General features: G+C 54.2%; 1 protein-coding gene and 1 long non-coding RNA gene across 10 annotated transcripts in view; one reads left to right on the forward strand and one right to left on the reverse strand.

The window, feature by feature from the left end:
- CDC42EP2 (CDC42 effector protein 2) overlaps positions 1 to 4409 on the reverse strand; it is a 111196-nt gene extending 106787 nt beyond the window's left edge. For 2 of the 3 annotated variants that reach the window (XR_007478654.1, XM_004264349.4), the window contains exon 1: positions 4282 to 4409. The gene's annotated coding sequence lies outside the window, so the exon portion shown is untranslated. Of the gene's footprint in view, positions 3526 to 4281 lie in introns of those variants that run through there. The other variant, XM_033416368.2, reaches the window with a different exon arrangement.
- LOC117198722 (uncharacterized) overlaps positions 3519 to 14769 on the forward strand; it is an 18922-nt gene continuing 7671 nt past the window's right edge. For 2 of the 7 annotated variants that reach the window (XR_004479942.2, XR_007478655.1), the window contains exons 1-3: positions 4434 to 5787; positions 5893 to 12353; positions 12514 to 12614. This is a non-coding gene — a long non-coding RNA (uncharacterized LOC117198722). Of the gene's footprint in view, positions 3609 to 4433; positions 5788 to 5892; positions 12354 to 12513; positions 12615 to 14769 lie in introns of those variants that run through there. The other 5 variants (XR_007478660.1, XR_007478659.1, XR_007478656.1 and 2 more) reach the window with 5 other exon arrangements.

Consider the following 14769-nt stretch of genomic DNA (forward strand, 5'->3'; position numbering starts at 1 on the left):
CTGCCCCGGCTCTGATCTCTTGCCCTGAGTCCCCAGCTCTGCTCATCACTGTGGTCTGCAGTCAACTGTGCCCAAGACGTGACCAGTGCCAACTTGTCTGGGGGTCTCGCAGATTTGTCTCAGCTCCCGACTTGACGGAGGATTGAGATCTTGTAACCTCTGTCTCATCCTCCCAGGCCTGGCACAGCAGGAGTTCAGCCAACAGTGCATAACGACCGACACCTCCCATTTGGCCCCATCACATCCTACTGGAAGTGAGGTCACCTGCTCAGAGCTTCCCTTTTCTCCTCCTCTCCGTGAGGAGTTCCTTATGGGCAGGGCCTAAGCTTAATGTAGTTTCTGCCCCTCCTCCCTGCCCCAGCGCCTAAGGGGAAGATGGAGTGGGGGATACAAATATCTGGGGCGTGGCAGCTCTGCTCTGTGCCTGGAATTTCGTTGAGTTCTTTGCACACACATCTCATTTAATCATCACAATCACCCTCCTATCATTCCCATTTTAAAATTAGAGCTATCAGGGAATTCCCTGGCAGTTCAGTGGTTAGGACTCAGCGCTTTCACTGCTGTGGCCGGGGTTCAATCTCTGGTAGGGGAACTAAGATCCCACAAGCCACTAAATAAACAAACAAACAAACAAACAAATAAATAAAATTAGAGCTATCAGACGTTTTGGAGGGATTCCCATAAGGCATTGCAGAGAGAGAGAAGCAAAATGAAAAAATGTAGTCTAGAAGGTTCCATTTTTTGAAAACATTGACCAGCTCTCCTCCCCACTCCCTGAACATGCATGTATGTGTACCTGCATATACAGGTCTGCATAGGATTATATTCGATATAGGAACAGAGACGAATATAGAAGGCTGGCACTAGGTTGTCATATGGGTTACCTAGACTGGGGTAGAGGGCAGGGATGGGGTGTGGGGCTTGTGACATGGGAGGAAAGTTGTCCTCAGAAAAAATTAATACCTGGGGCCCATTACTAAGAAATGATATATGTAAGCCAAATATGAAAGGATGGTCACCAAAATGTTGATGGTAGTTCTCTCAAAGTGGTAGAATTTCAGGTGACTTCCCTCTCTTGTTCATACTTTTATAAGCTCAAATTCTTTTTTTTTTTTTTAAGTTTTTTTAAAGGAACTCTTTTATTTATTTATTTATTTATTTATGGCTGTTTTGGGTCTTCGTTTCTGTGCGAGGGCTTTCTCTAGTTGCAGCGAGTGGGGGCCACTCTTCATCGCAGTGTGCGGGCCTCTCACTATCGTGGCCTCTCTTGTTGCGGAGCACAGGCTCCAGACGCGCAGGCTCAGTAGTTGTGGCTCACGTGCCTAGTTGCTCCGCAGCATGTGGGATCTTCCCAGACCAGGGCTTGAACCCGTGTCCCCTGCATTGGCAGGCAGATTCTCAACCACTGCGCCACCAGGGAAGCCCTATAAGCTCAAATTCTTAATAAGAAGCATGTATTATTTATGAGCACGTATTATTCATGTAGTCAGAAAAAATAAAGATATTTTTAATGTGGGAAAAATAAATACACTCTGGAGGGGTATCGTGCAGGTTTGACAGAAAAAGGAAGTGGAGCAAGCACTTCCTCTAGTTCCCACGGTGGGGGATTGGCCTGATGTGTAGAATCAGAGCATGGAAGGCAAAGAAACTTGTCCAAGGTCACCCAGCAGGTAACTAGATGAGCCCACTCTCCCCAGGCCAACAGGGGCTGAGCAGGTGGGAAATCACTGGGGAAGCACCAAGCAGCATCAGGGAGGCCTCTGCCAGGTCCTCTGCCCCATTATTCATCCCCGGCCAGGCCGGGCAGGGCAAGGGAAGAGTGAGGGGACTGGCAGGAGGGAGCAGGAAGGAGGAAAGAGGATGCAGGAGAGGCTGAGTCCCAGCTACACCCCCCCCAGCCCAGGCCCTTACTCAGGAAACCCCACCCCAGGACCGGACACCCTGGGTCAGTCGAGCTGAGCCAAAGAGACCGGACATCTTGCCCCTCCCAGAGCACCTGCAGCTTAATAGGAAACAAAAGAATGACTCTCCGGTGGCAGAATTCCAGCTAAGCTTGGAAGAAGCTGGAGGGAGGAAGAGGGAGGCAGGGAGTGCTCTGAAGTGGAAGTCTTGGACTCCTATCACTCCTTTATCTAACAAACATTTATCTGTGCCCACCATGCCAGGCCTGGGGGCATGCCGACACACCTCCTATCTGTCCCCTTGGCAGGAGAAGTCTTGGGGTAGCTTTTCCTTCTTTTTCACTCACGGAGAGGGGGGCTAACGGAGGGGATCTGCCCAGAACTTGGGCCAGTTCCCTCCCATCATTCAGGGGTGCCAAGACAGCCTGAATGTTTCCACAACAAATCCGGTGTCCCTGACAGCTCTCTTGCTCTGAGCCAGATGTACCCACCCAATTCCAGATGTGGGGAGAACTGAGGCTGGGGGGAAGGGTTGGGCCAGCCTCAACCACCAGGGGAGAGCTGGGAATTGCAACCGTCAAGCCCCAAGTATTCAGATTTGGCAACTACAAGACCCCAGGCTCCAGCTACCCTTGCATGGTTTCCATTTTAACGTCCCAGGCACAGCACGGTGGGTGTCATTACTGGCCTTTACAGAGGCAGAAGCTGAAACTCAGAGATGTTAAGCAACTTTGCTGGGGTCACCCAGCTAGTAAGAGGAAGAGTGGGCACTACTACGTAGCTGGGTCCCAGTGGCTCCGATGCAGTGGGCCGTGTCAACCTCTGTGAACTGCTTGGGGAGCAGGAGAGAAATAGGCTCCCACCTGGGCTGGGGCCACCGGGTCCCCAGACCTCCTCCATTTAAGTCCTACCTCTTGGTTGGCCTCCTCTCTCAATTTGCAAGTGTCCAGAGATGTGAGAATGAGCTCTCCATCAGGACAAGGCTCTGGGGGCCTGGGACGGGGGGCCTTCCTGCAGCTTTGGAAGGAGCAGATGGGAGACATCCCAGCTCTGTTGGCTTGCTCTGGAAGGAGCCCGGGGCCTCCTTTAGAGAAAATGACTTCCTGGATGCAGGACCACTCCTGTCACAAGAAATACTAGGCCACTCTCCACCAGGAGTGTTCAAAAAGCAGGCCTCTGACCTTGAACCCATCTCTACCTGGAACTCACCCTAACCTTGGGAAGACACCTTTCCTCTCTGGGCCTCACCTTCCTCGTCTATGAAATGGGATGACAATAAAGCCATTACCAGGGGGCTACTGGAGACCCTACTGCCATACTGCAAGTGAGAGAGAGCGCCGATGTACAAAGACAGGGTTAGCGGGTCACTTGTCAGCCCCGATATTTATTCAGCAAATAGCTGTAGGGCCTTCCTCAAGCATTTTGGTTCTCCGGGGACAGTGCTCCAAACAAGACCAAAAATGAACAGCCCCCGAGCAGAGGGGTCCGCCTCCGCCTGCCGGCCAGGACTTAGCCTGCCTGCGTAGAGTCCCCCTCGCTGGCAGCGGGGTCTCCCAGCGTCGCTGTGCGGAGCGGCGCTCGGCTCCGCGGCCACTAGGTGGCGCGCTCTCTCCCTCTACTGCGCCTCGTCCCGGAGGGTTCCCGGCGCGCACCCGGGTCTCCAGAGCGTCTCCTGCTCCCCCAAGGAGCCGCACGTTGACGTACCAGGTGAGGATTGTCTGCGGGATCTTCTCTTGGGGGGCTCTGGTCTCACAACCCGACAGTGGGGGGAAAGGGAGAGATCCTGGACCCTGCCCGGGTATCCAAACTCAGGGAGGAGCCTCCCCCGTGCTTTCCGGCCTGGGCGATGTCCGAGTGTCCGCTCGGCTCAGGGCCAGAGCTCTGGCGTGCAGCCCCCGCCCCTGGCTCTCGTGGGTCCGGCTCCTCAGCCCCAGCTCGGGTTCCGGCGCCGACCCCTCCCAGCCCTCTGCCCGAGTGCAGCCCAGCGCAGTCCGGATCCGTTTCAGGACACTCGCGGCCACGGCTAAAGATAGGAGGACACCTCACCATCGACTAAAAATACGACCCTGAGCCCGGGCGGGGATGGCGGCGGGAGGGCACTCCCGGGTCCTGGGGTGGGGGGCGGGGGCTCTGGCGCAGTGTGGAGGGCTGGACCGGGAGTTCAGGTTCGGGATGCGCGGCGCACCGCAGGCCGAGGGGGAAGCGGGCGTGGCCGCCGGGACCAAGGCGCGGGCGGGAAACATGGTGCAGCCCGAGGCACCCGGGAAAGGATCTACGTGGAGGTGAGTCGGGGGCCGGGGCGCGAGCTGGGATGGGGCGCCTCAAGGATGGGCCTCCCTAGGAGCCGCGGTCGGGCCGCAGAGTCCCGGCCTGAACTCACCTTGAGCGCGTTCAAGCGACTGACCGGCGGGCGGCGAAAGCTCAGGAGCTGGACCGCGCGGCGATGGGACAGACCTGGGCTGTGAACTTACAGTGCTGACAGTGGCCCCTAAAGCCCCGCCCCCTGCCGCGGAGCCAATGCCGGGACCGCCCCAACTAGGCCCCGCCCACAGCCTCGCCCTACTCCCTGGCCCGCCTGGGTTCCCCCTCTGGAGGCGCAGCGCGGGGGTCCAGCAGTCGCGCGGGCCCGAGGGTCCAGTCCAAGCTCGGGCGGCTGCGGCCCAGGCGGCGTCGGCTGCCCGGGCTGGACTCCGCGGACTCCGGCTGTGCCCGTCGGAACCAAAACTCTCGGTTCTAGGAGGGCCGGGTCCGGGGAGGCGCCCGCACAAGTGTATTCAGTGACTACTAAGGAAATGAATGAGGCCTTAGAGGCGTCTATGTTAAAATATTACAGACTTCTGAGAGCTTTCAGGAGTTTGCCGCCCCTTAGAATAGAGGGCATTGAGGGTGTGTGCGGGCGGAGTGGCCGGGCCATGCCAGTGTTTGCTGTCAGGCTAAGTGGCTTCCGGGGCTGGGGTGGTCCCCTTACTTAGACTCATTCCAACATTAGTTGATTGGCTGGTTGGTTGGTTCATTCATTCTTTCATTCATTCAGTACGAGCAACATTTACTGAAGGGCAGGCCCTACACAGGAGCTGGAGATAGACTAAAGGGAACTCTGCCCTTGCTCCTTTCAGTGATTCAGCAGATAATTGTGCATCTATAGGTGCCAGGCGCTGTTCTTGTCGCTGGGGATGCAGCCCCCTCCGGAATGGGACCTACTGTCCAATGAAGGGAAATGGAGGAAACCCAAGTCCCCAAGTAGACTGTGATACCCGTCTGAGGGAGCAAGTGCTAAGAAGAGTGGGGCAAAGGCAGGGTGGATGGTAATGAGGTGAGGGGACCTTGCTTTCTGGAGGGTGACAGCTGTGACCGTACAATGTGACCAGGATGATGAAAGCTTCCATACTGTAAATGTGGGAGGGACTCTTAGGGAGAGGGGGTCAGGAAGGCATCCTGAGGGAGGGAAGGATGGGGAGAAGGGGAGTGGAGTAGGCAAATGGCCCCTCCCTAAAGATGTCCATGTCCTAGTCTCTGGAACCTGTGAATATATTTCGTTACACAGCAAAGAATAATTAAGGTTGCCAATGGAATTACAGTTACTAATCAACTGACTTTAAAAGAGGGAGATTACCCTGAATTATCTGGGTGGGCCCAATGTAATCATGATGGTCCTTAAAAGTGGAAGAGGGAAACAGGAGAGTCAGAGAAAGAGATGTGATGACACAGAAATGCTGTGTTGCTGCTTTGGAAGATGGAGGAAGGGGCCACAGACAAAGGCATGTGGGTGGCCTCTAGAAGCTGGAAAAGTCAAGGAAACAGATTCTCCCCCAGAACCTCCAGAAGGAACACGGCCCAGCTGACGGCTTGATTTTAGACCCATGTTGGACTTCAAACCAACGGAACCGTAAGTTAATAAATTTGTGTTGTTTTAAGCCCCCAAGTTTGTGGTGGTTTGTTACAGCAGCAATAGAAAACTAATACAGGGGAGTTTCCTCCTTTAACTCCCCAGGGAGCATCAGTCAGGTGGATTCTGCCAGGACTGGCCTGGTGGCTCAGAGGAAAACTGAGGCCTGGACAGTGGAGGAATGGGGCCCTGGGCCAAATTGTCGTGTGTGTGGATAAGTACCTCTCTCCCTTCCTGCCACCGCGGCTCTGCCAAGAATCCACCCACCCAGGCTTGCCTGTGCCCCTTACCAAGTGCCTCTTGCCCCTGAGCTCCTCAAATCCTCTGAGAGCCCAGCAAGGTGGGCAGAGCCAGCATCACTATCCCCCTTTACAGAAATGGAAACCGAAGCTCGGGCCCTGACAGTGATCTACTTAGACTGCAAGTGGCAAGACATGCTGGCTCTGGGCCCTCGTCCCCACTCAGTCTTCTCACCCAGCCATTGTCACCCCCCACCCCGCCTTCCTTCCCACACACAGCCAGGTAGGGGGACAGCTAGGTGCCAGGCCCTGAGCACTGCTTCTGAGCCACAGACCCAGGTTCTGAGCTGGCTGTGCTGCTGACTTGCTCTGTGGCCACAGACGAAGAACGGACAGTCCCGTTCTGAGCCTTCTTGCCTGTAAAATGGGAGTTACATGAGTCCCAAGCAAGAGAAGGGACTTGCGAGTGTATTGTTGATGGGACCACACAGTCCCCGCAGGCAGGAGTTTCATGGAAACATTATAACAGGAGCTTTGGGGGGTGGTGACTGGCCTTGTCACCTGACCTGGAATGAGTCTAATGATGCCTAGATGACTCTAATAATGACCCCCTGAGCCTGCGGCGCAGCCCCGCCCATCAGCTGAGTGTCCTCCATTGGAGGAAGGGGCTCGGGGAAGGTCAGGAGCTCCATTCAGGGCTGGCGGCAAAACAAAGTTACAGAGATGAAAGCTTGCAGAGGCCAAGACCCTCATCCAAGGTCACTCAAAGCCAGGAACGAACTCCAGAGCCCTTTGGAGAGGTTCTGGTGTGTGTGTGTGTGTGTGTGTGTGTGTGTGTGTGTGTGTGTGTGTGTGCAGTTGGGGAGCCTTGGGGGATGGATAGAGAGCAGCAGATTTGGCCCCCGAGCCTGACCCAACCCCCGGAACCCTCCCTCAGCAACTAGCCATCCTCCCAAGCAGGACCCAAAGCCACAGGAACTGCGCTCTGGGGACTGTTTTAATCCCACCTGGCTGTGACGTGGCTCCGCCCAGTGCCGGCTCCCTGTGCTGCTCTCCTGCCATCAGCCAGAGATACGGCCCCCACAAAGCCCACATCCAAGGCCCGCTTTGTGCCGGGCACTGGGTTCTGTGCTTTGCAAGCACTCAGGTAGGTGGTTCATTCTCCCCATTCACAGATGCGGTCATGTCACTTGGCTGGGGCCTGAGGAATCCCTGGGGATGGGGCTGCTGGCAGCTCTCAGCTCTGCTGAATGGACGAGATCTTTGCAGATACGCCCAGTGTTGCCATGGCAGCCCTGCAATTAATGAGCATTTATAAAACAGGATTTCATTGACTAAAACTGGCTTTTTTATGCAACTTCTCAGGCAGTGTGTAAAGGCCCAAGTATGCGTGGTGAGGCCGGGATCCTGAGCCATGGGAGGGCCAGGGTGTCCTGCATTTCTGACCCCGTAGACACTCAGGCCAAGTGCACCCTGCCCAGCCTGACTGAGGGTCTGCTGCCTCAGCTAGGGCCTGGACTATTCTTGCTGGAAGGACTCCTGGACACCCCGGTGTCTGAGGGGGTAGGACCCTGAGGGACATTCAGGACAGGTTAGAGGCAAGGAAGCCTGGGTGGAGCAATGCCCCAAGGGGCTTCCCTGGAGGTCCAGTGGTTAAGACTCTGTGCCTGCAATGCAGGGAGCATGGGTTCGATCCCTGGTCGGGGAACTAAGATCCCACATGCTGTGCGGCACGGCCAAAAAATCCAAAAAAAAAATGTGGTATTCAAATTCCTTCTTCTCAGCCTGGAGCCTTGCCTTGATCCTGAGATAAGCCCAGTCCCCACCCCTCTGCCGCCCAGTCCCACAGCAACTCCCCGCACCCACAGGACCTGTAATCACCACACAGGGACTGACTCAGCCCTTCCTTCCCTGCCCAGCCTCTTCTTCCTGAAAATCACCCACGTCAGCAGCCCCAGCCCCCAAAGGCCCTGGGGGATAGAGTCCGAGGCCCCCTTTTCCGAGGTTAGCCTGGAAGAATGGAGGAACTGAGCCGGAGGGGTAGGACTCCCAGGCCGGAGCCAGCTCTCCTCGGCCCCGCCCACCCGGGGACCTAGGGAGGCAGGTGGGATGAGGGGACCAGGAGTCTGGGGACACGTCTGAGAGCAGGGAGTCAAAAGGGAAGGGTGGTGATACTCTTGGGGGCGTCTAGGGGGCAGTGCGAGGAGACAAGGTCTCTGGAAGGGCCTCAGCCCCCGCCACCCCGATCCCCTGCCACAGGGAGACAGGGAGCAGGGCAGGAGCTCCGTCCGCCCCTAGGAAGCCTCCTCCGCACAGCCTGAGCTCAGCCTGCAGGGCTCCGTGGCCTGAGCCAACCCCAGGCCTGGTTTGGATTTTTCCTTGATTGTTTCTTGTTTCCTTCCTCCCCTGGGCTCCTGCCAACTCCAGCCCTGCCCTCCTCGCTTTTCACTTGCCTTCATAGAACTCTGACCTGGCAGAGGCTGGGATTCGAGATGAGAGTCCCTTCGAAGCTACCGCCAGCTTCTGCCTCTGCCTTGGACCCCTCCTTGGGAGCTGGGTGGCAGGGCCTTAGTGGGGGACTTTCCTTTGGGTCCGGATTTTTGGCCCCAGGCCCAGGGCCATGGGGGTTTCCGGAGTGGTGACAGCCCTGTCCTAGCAGGGACTGAGGCACTTCCTCCCGGAGGCCTCTGGGAACATCCAAGCCACATGGCTGTCTTTTGGCCTGGGGAACACAGAGTTAGCAGGCGTTGTTTTCAACACTTCCCACCCCTTCAAGGCACCTTGTCATTATTCATTTTGAAAACTCATTTGCATCTACCTTGTGCCTAGAGCTGTGCTGACTGGAGAAGACACAGAGGGTCAAGGCTGGGCCCAGCCCTCAGAGAACAGATACCCTGAGTAAAACAAATAACCGATTCTAAAACAGCACATTCTGTGCCATAATGGAGGTCCTTGAAAGCAGAGGCCAGTTCTGATTCACCTCTTTCTATCCCAGGCAGCATAGACGAGGCTCAGTGAGCGACTATGGATTGAGTGAAGCACCAAAAAGAACAGCGGTAAGAAGGATTTGTTCTGCTAGAGGTGGGGAAACAGATGGAAGAGTTAGGAAGGCTTCAAGAGGAGGTGATATTTGAGCAGGGTATTAATGGATGAGTAGGAATTTGCCAGGCAGAGAAAGGAAAGGATATTTCAGGGGGAGCAGGGAGAGGCAAAGGCAAAGGCCAGAAGGAGTGCAAGTAGATGCATGGTGTGAGCGGGAAACAGGATAGATGTGTCCAGCAGACCACGGCACAGGAGAGGGGGAAAGACCGGGAGGGTAGCTGGTGAGCACCATTATCCTTGCCCAGCTCCCATTCCTCTTATTCTGCTGACCACCCCTCAATTTTCCAGAGTCTCCAGTATGATTGACCTTGCCTCCAAGCTCTAAAAGTGGGTCTGAGGCCCCAGCTTACCCAATCTGAGTCATAGGGATGGGCATGTCAGCAGTGGGCTTCAGCCTGGGAACTTGTGGTGACTATTAGGGTGACAGATGCCAAGATGTCAACTCAGGGCTCTCAACTCACGGAAGAGCTTGTCCAAGAATAAAGCCAGCACAGAGGAAAGCAGAGCCCAGAGAATGACTCTCAATAACATTGTTCGTGCTTCTGGATCCAGCCATGCCTGAATCAGACATCCATTATGTGAACCAACAACTTACAATTTTTGTTTAGTCCTGTTGGAATTGGGTTTCTGTCACTTGCCCATTAAAGAATAATTAAAAGCAGACAATAGCTCACGATAGCAGCCGAATGCTGCGGGAGGGAAGCAAGGATCTGTGCAGAAGTGCGACATGACCAGAATTGCATTTTTTTAATTTAAACTATCTTGTTGACATGGTAATGCTTTCGTGTGGTTCACAATCTAGAAATCACAGCAGGCTGAAGAGCCCACGCGCCACATCGAAAGATCCCGCATGTCGTGACGAAGATCCCGCGTGCTGCAACTAAAGACCCGAAGCTGCCAAATAAATAAATAAATAAAAATATAAAAGAAGAAATCACGAAAGACAAAACGTCTCCCTCTTACCCCTGTTCCCCAGGCACCAGTTCTCCTCTCCACAAACAACCAGCGTTATCAGTTTCTTGTAAACACTTCTAGAGATACTCTTTGCACATGCAAGCAAAGCCCCGTCCGTTTATTTTTTACACAAATGGCAATATTTAGAGAAGTAGAGCCCCAAAGTACAGCAGACCTTGGTGGGAGCAGGGGGAGGACAGGCCCCACTGCCGGGGGCAATTCTGCAGGAGCCATGGGAAGCCACAATTTATTGAGCCTCTGCTATTCACATTGTCCGGCACCTTCCTTTCTTCAGTTGACATTATATCTATGACCACTTCATGTCAGTTCATAGAGTATATCGTCAGTTTCATTTTCTCACAGCTGCACAGTATTTCAAATGGGGTGTACCATAATTTATGCAAATTATGGCCTCTCCAGCCTCAAGCCCCCTCTCCACTCCCTCTGTTCTGGACAAGGGCCTTTCAGCCCATCAGCCACCCCCATGGCCTCAGTTGACGGACGTTTAGGTTGTCCCCAGCCCTTTCCTGTGACAAGCAGTGCTGCCATCTTGCACAGATGCTGTTACACACTCGTGTGAGCACAGCTGAAGAATAAGTTCATAGGGACTTGGGGGTCACAGGACACTCTCTGTTGTCATTTGGTCAGCTCTGTCCACTTGTCTTTCTCAGGTGATGTGCCAGGTCCAGGCCCCCATAGGGACCACAGGGCCCATTTCTCCTCAGCCTCACTGGCAACTGGTTCTCAGCCTTTTTGATTTTTGATTACTCTGGTAGGTAAACACTAACTAAAGACAAAGGAGCCTCAGTGTGGTTTTAATCTCTGTTTCTCTTGTAAGTGAGTTTGGCCATTTTTCATAGGCTTCAGGGCCATTTCTATTTCCTTTTCCATGAACTGGAAAAGGAATTAGAGAATTATGCTTAAGAGGATCGATTCAGAGAAGGGGACGTGGAGGGAGGCCTGACTGGAGGCAGGTGCCACTTTGCGGGGGATGGATCAGGAGAGAGACGGAACTTGGCCCTGAGCTGTGGTGTGAAAGACGGCGCTGGAGATGATGAGGTCGAAAGATTGGAATTTGGTGACAGATGGGCCACAGGGGCCAGGGAGGAAGGACCGGGGTCAGGCTGGTCCAGTGTGGTGACTTGGGTGACGAGAGGGGCCAGGGAGGAAAGGGAGGACAGTGGGGCCACCAAGGGAGATGGAGGATCCCAGCAGGGGCCCCACCCACTCTCCACCCCACATCGTGACTGATGCAAAACACCAACCTGACGGCCACACGCCCCTGCTCACATGCTTCAGTGGCCACAAACCCTGGTCAGGGACCCTGCTGGCCTCCAGCCTCAAGCCACCTCTCGGCTCCCTCTTCTCCGGCCTTGAGCACACCCAGCCTCCAGGACGGGCTCCTTACACGGCTCCTCCCTTCACCGGCCGCCTCCTGCGATTCCTGCAGGTCTCAGCCATGGTATCTCCCCTCGGGGAAGCATTCCGGACCCCAATCGATGTCGAGTTCCCTCGGAGAAACTCCGGACCACGGTCCTCTCTGAGTCATCGTCATCTGATTCATGTCCATCCCCCACTGGGCTGTAACCACTGTTGCCTCCCCAGAGTGGATGCCAATGAATGTGAATGAATGAACAGACGAATGAATGAAGGGCAGGGTACCATGGGTAGCATACAGGGGGCAAATAGGAGATGAGGGTTTAGGAAGTAAAAGAGCCTGCAGTTGAGACTTCCCTGGTGGTGCAGTGATTAAGAATCTGCCTGCCAGTGCAGGGGACGAGGGTTCCAGCCCTGGTCTGGGAAGATCCCATATGCTGTGGATCAACTAAGGCTGGGCGCCACAACTACTGAGCCTGCACTCTAGAGAGCGAAAGCCACAACTACTGAGCCCACGTGCCACAACTACTGAAGCCCGTGCGCCTAGAGCCTGTGCTCTGCAACAAGAGAAACCCCTGCTTGCAGCAACTAGAGAAAGCCCGCACGCAGCAACAAAGACCCAATGCAGGCAAAAAAAAAAAAAAGACCCTGGAGTGGGCTGCCTCTGTTTGAGGCACAGTGGCTCTCGGTGCTTTCCTGGCGCCCCCTCTAGGTGGAGCAGGAATTCTCTCCATTTGGTGGTACGTGTCTGCATCCCGATGCTGAGAAGAGATCCCCACACAGAGCCGGCACCACTGCAAGTGTCTGCGAACAGGAGCAGGCGTGGGAACAGGCATGGGAACTGATGGGCTAGGGCCCAGGTGGACGTTTCATGACAAGGCATCCCTTCGGCAGGTATCTTTTGTGGGCCTACTGTGTGCCAAGCACTCTACAGGGATGGGACAGGGTCCCTGCCCTCAGGGAGCAGGCATCGTGGAGCAGAGGGGCAAGAGAGTTGTGTGTATACACACACACACACACACACACACATAATTTTTTCTTTCTTTTAAAATAGTCCATGCGCATGGCAAAAGATGTCAAACAGGATGTGAGAATGGACACGACAAATAATCCTCCGAGCCCTGACCCCTGGTTCTCCAACACCCATCCCCAGAGGTAAACCACTGTGATTGGAAATAATCTAAGGTCAGAACATTTGGGGTTTCTTTGTTCATTTATTTTGTTTTTAATTTATTTTACTGAAGTATAGTTAATTTACAATGTTGTGTTAGTTTCTGGTGTACAGCAAAGCAATTCAGTTATACATATATATATATATAATGGTTTGCATCTGCTAATCTCAAACTCCCAATCCATCCCTCCCCCACCCCCCTTCCCCTTGGCAACCACAAGTCTATTCTCTATGTCTGTGAGTCTGTTTCTGTTTCGTAGATAAGTTCATTTGCGTCATGTTTTAGATTCCACATATAAGTGATATTGTATGGTATTTATCTTTCTCTGTCTGACTTACTTCACTTAGTGTGATAATCTCTAGGTCCATCCATGTTGCTGCAAATGGCATTATTTCATTCTTTTTTATGGCTGAGTAGTATTCCATTATATATATATATATATATATATATATATATATATATATATATATATATATATATATATATACACCACATCTTCTTCATCCATTCATCTGTCGATGGACATTTAGGTTGTTTCCATATCTTGGCTATTGTAAATAGTGCCGCTATGAGCATAGGGGTGCATGTATCTTTTTGAATTATAGGTTTGTCCAGATATATGCCCGGGAGTGGGATTGCTGGGTCATATGGTAGTTCTATTTTTAGTAACCTCCATACTGTTCTCCATAGTGGCTGCACCAACTTACATTCCCACCAACAGTGTACGAGGGTTTCCTTTTTTTCACACCCTCTCCAGCATTTGTTATTTGTAGACTTTTTAATGATGGCCATTCTGACCGGTGTGAGGTGATACCTTATTGTAGTTTTGATTTGCATTTCTCTAATAATTAGCAATGTGGAGCATCTTTTCATGTGCCTGTTGGCCACCTGTATGTCTTCTTTGGAGAAATGTCTATTTAGGTCTTCTGCCCCTTTCTTGATTGGGTTGTTTGTTTCTTTGTTATTGAGTTGTTTGAGCTATTTGTATATTTTGGAAGTTAGGCTAAGAAGAAGAACATTTGAAGAGGACTCCAGATCTCACGGGAAAGTGGGCCCCGGGAGCAGCCCCCCAGGACTCAGGCATGGCTGAGCCTTCCAGACACTGGCCCAGGGCTCCTCCAGCTCCCGGAGCAGAGAGGGGCTGCTACGGGACTGCCTCTGCCCACCCTGCTCTCCCCCTTTCCTGGGGGTAGGGCCTGCTGACTCAGCCCTGCAGGTCTTCAGTTCTCTCTCTCAGTGAGAAATGCTCAGACCCTGGGAGGATCTGGGAGCCACGGGAGCCAGCAGGATAGATGGGGCTCTGCGGGGCCCCGCCAGGCTCGGGGCAGATGCCCAGGCTCTCAGGGAGCAGTGCACGGGGACAGGGGTCAGCGGGGTCACGGACCAGCAGCTGTCCCCAAGACCCCCGAGGGGCCCTGGGCCCTGGCAGCTGCATGGCTTTCAGCTGTTAGGCGGGCTCCCTGCTGACAGGAGGAGGGTGGGTCTGGGTGGGGAGTCTGGAGCTGGCCGTGGGCCCAGTGGGTCCCAGAGCAGACCAGCCCTGAGGCCCATGGGGCCCTGGCATTTCCAGGGCAGACCCAGAGGGAGCAGACATAGATAGGCCTGGCCGCTCAGGGAAGGAAGATCTAGAATGATGAGGCCAGGGTGACAGAGGGGCCCAAATGCCTGAGCGTGGGTGATTAAGTCCCACCCCAGCGACCTCCGGACTCTGAGGCCAGGCGCGTAAGCTCCCCCTCTGGTCTCCCCTCTCGTCGGCCAGACTCCCAGTGCTCTGGGTTCTCTTGAGAGTAATGAGTTCTACGCAGGCGACTCCTGGATCAACGCCTCCAATCCTCACGCCTCACCAGAGCCTGGATCTGTCATCCCTGATGTCCTGGGAGGCTGGGCCCATCTGGGTGCCCCCTTCATCCCGACCTGCCCCAACAGACCCAGGCATCCCCTCCTCCCACATGCTCCCAGGCACCTGGGTTGCTCCCTGGGACTCCTCTGAAGTCTGTCCTTGCTGGGTGGCCAAGTTGGTCAGTATGGCACAGACGAGAGACGAGGGATTGGAGTTCAAATCCCAGCCCCATTGCTTACTTCGGCCGGTGATCTTGAACCTCTTGGAGGCTGCCAGAGGGTTAGATGTGATCTCTGTG

This window comes from Orcinus orca, chromosome 8, assembly GCF_937001465.1.
Source record: "Orcinus orca chromosome 8, mOrcOrc1.1, whole genome shotgun sequence".
Taxonomy (NCBI): Eukaryota; Metazoa; Chordata; class Mammalia; order Artiodactyla; family Delphinidae; genus Orcinus; species Orcinus orca.